Consider the following 3,544-nt stretch of genomic DNA (forward strand, 5'->3'; position numbering starts at 1 on the left):
GTATATCGATTGGTTATTGATTTGCGCGAATTGAACAAATGCATTGTGCCACAATTTCCTGTGGTCCCAGATATCTCGTCATTACTGACAGCTATTGATTCCGAAGCAACATTCTTTACTGTAATTGATCTCAAAAATGCCTTTTTCAGCGTCCCAATAGATCCGGAAAGCCAATATTTGTTCGGATTTAGTTTAAATGGACGTAGCTTCAAATTCTCACGCGCACCTCAAGGATTTACAGAAAGCCCCAGCATCTATAGCCAAGCACTGAAACGAGAACTCGACAGTATCCACATGCCAGTTAACACTGCCCTGCTTCAATATGTCGATGATCTGCTGATCACCGCTAGAAGCGAACCCGAATGTGAGAAAGCATCACTGACAGTTTTACGATTTCTAGCCGAAAAGGGGCACAAGGTGTCCCCTTCTAAGCTGCAATTCTGTGTCCAGCGAGTTGTTTATCTTGGACACTCGCTGTCCAAGGAGGGAAGGCAGCTTACACCCGACCGCATTCAGTTAATAGCTAACATGCCAATACCCAAGACACAAAAGGAGGTACGGGCTTTCATAGGCCTCACTTCATATTGTAGACAATGGATCCCTCAGTATGCATTTCTAGCAAAACCACTCATTCAGTTGACAACACAGGAGGCAGCCACATCGACTGTTCTCCCTTGGACTCAGGAACATACACAAGCTTTTGAAAGCTTAAAGAAAGCTTTATGTCAAGCACCGGTTTTAGCAACACCATGTTACAATAAACAGTTTACACTTTTTGTTACAGAACGCGAAGGTACTGCCTTGTCAGTACTCACACAGGAACAAGCAGGAGCACACAAACCATGTGCTTATTTTTCTAGTACATTAGATCCAGTAGCTCAGGCTTTGCCTGCATGCCTAAAATCAGTGGCAGCAACCGCTTTAGCAATCAGACAAAGCGATGCTATAGTGTTAGGACACCCATTGACAGTTCAAGTACCACATGCAGTAGAGGTTCTTGTGAATCGAACGCAAACACAACATTTGACTATAGCACGACTTACAGGGTATGAACTAACATTGTTTCAGCCACATATAGAAATCAGACGTTGTAACACATTGAATCCTGCCACACTTTTACCTGTAATCGGAACAGACCCACTAGCCCATGACTGTATTGAAGTTATTACAATCACGACGAAACCCAGACAAGACTTAACCGATGTCCCATTGTCAGACCCAGACCTGACGTTGTATGTAGATGGTTCATGTATGAGAAAAGGTACAGGAGAACTAGTGGCCGCTTACGCAGTCACAACAGACACTGAAATCATTGAAACAAATTGCATAAATACCTTGTCCGCTCAAGCAGCAGAGCTCGTCGCTCTGACACAAGCCTGTATTCAAGCCACAAATAAAAAAGTCAACATATACACTGATTCACGTTATGCATTCGGAGTTGTACATGACTTCGGCGTGCTGTGGCGAGAGAGAGGTTATTTAACTTCTCACGGTGCCCACATTCAGCACGGACCCCTCATTCATGCCTTATTAGATGCAATACATCTACCCACTGCAATATCAATTATGAAATGTAAAGCTCATACGAAGGTTACTGATACCATTTCTCAAGGCAATGATTTAGCTGACAGAACAGCTAAACAGACTGCTCAAACTCAAACATCCGACATGACAAAGACAATAGTCCCGACGCCAACACATTGTATGACGGTTAAAGATCCTACTCTTGACGTAATTGATATACAGACACATGCTACACCAGACGAAATAAAGAAATGGACTGAATTAGGAGGGATCCAAACGGATCAAGGATGGTTGATGAAGGAAAAGTCTGTGTGGTTCCTTCCTGATTCAATGGTCCAGGTTATAATTAACACTGTACATAGTCCAGCGCATCTAGGAGAAAAAGCTATGCTAGACAGCATTCAACACATTTGGTTCAATAAACATTTACGAGCAGCAGCCAAACAAAAAGTTCGTACCTGTATGATCTGTTGTCAGTTCAACCCAGGAAAAAGCGTTCCCGTAGAACAGGGTGGATTTCAGCCTCCTGATCACCCTTTTGAAGTCCTCCAGATGGATTATATCCAGATGGAACGATGTCGAGGATTCAAATATGTTCTCGTAGTTGTCTGTGCTCTTTCCCGTTGGACGGAGGCATACCCGGTTTCAGATTACACGGCCCCGACTACTGCCAAACAGTTGGTTCGAGAATTCTTCCCACGATACGGTTTACCACGTGTTGTTCACTCAGATAACGGCCAGCCGTTCTCATCCGAATTAATGAAACACGTTTCACTTTTGTTAGGCTATCAGTGGAAATTCCACTGTGTCCGACACCCCGAAGCAGCAGGTCTCGTAGAAAGACATAATCAGACCCTGAAAATTAGATTGTCCAAAATATGCAGACAGAAAGGTGTCGACTGGGTAGTAGCGTTACCAGTTGCACTCTTTTACACAAGAATGGTAGCACACTCTCGAACAGGGCTATCCCCGTATGAGGTGATCTTTGGCAGACCACCAAATATGTGGGGGACGCCTATACCACGTAAAATAACTGATATTGACTGTAATATGCTGACAGATTACTTGGCTTCCTTGATGTCTGCACTACAATCTTGTCGTTCACAGGTAGCTGCAGCTTTTCCTGACAACACTGAGGTGAAACCCCATGACGTAATTCCGGGGGATCTCGTTTTAGTGAGGAACTTTGATCGAAAGACTCAGCTGGATCCTAGGTGGAAGTCACCGAAATTGGTCTTGCTCACCACAAGGACAGCCGTGAAGATCGAGGGCAGAAAAGGCTGGATTCATTCAAGTCATATCAAGAAATTTCATGGACTACCAGCGGATGTGAATACCACACCTCGTGTGTCCTCACCCATTGACTCAAAACTTCCTTTTGTTGAAAAGAGTAATTCCGAACTTTACAAACTAAAACTCAGGTCCAATCAGTCAAGCAATTTGATTGTTTAAGTCCTCTCCGAGGTGAAGCGGTTGAATTGTCTCTGACATGTATCCCTTGGACCTGAATAGAGAATGCACCCGAAAAATGTTGAAACGACAGGCGTACTATAAATCACTGCGTAGTCATTGTACAGTGACGTTATTAATTTTGTTTTCCTTAAGTCTTTTAATAATTATTGCAAGTATATTGTTGCATATATATTATCCTATTTTTAGACACGTTTATAATGTTACTGCTGAACATTCTTTTAGTGAATTACCTCCGCTTGAGTTGTCTTATAGATTTGCGCTGCGCAATAACACGTTTATTAGTATGTTACATCATTCCCATCAGGTTAGCAATGCTACAAATTGTTGGATATGTGGCCGACTCCCTCCCTATCAAAATTATAAAGAAATTCTACCTCTCTTTCCATACCCGTTCACACACAACGGCTCCTGTGGAGCATGGTTTAGCTTAATCAATTCTCTAGATTCGAATTCTGCAGTTTATCAAGATAACTGGGTATGGGGAAATTTGAATTTAGTTTTACTTAAGGTCTGCTATCCTAACAAGGAGGGATTTCCCCAGAGAACA

This window comes from Triturus cristatus, chromosome 8 (genome assembly GCF_964204655.1).
Source record: "Triturus cristatus chromosome 8, aTriCri1.1, whole genome shotgun sequence".
In the NCBI taxonomy this organism is placed as follows: Eukaryota; Metazoa; Chordata; class Amphibia; order Caudata; family Salamandridae; genus Triturus; species Triturus cristatus.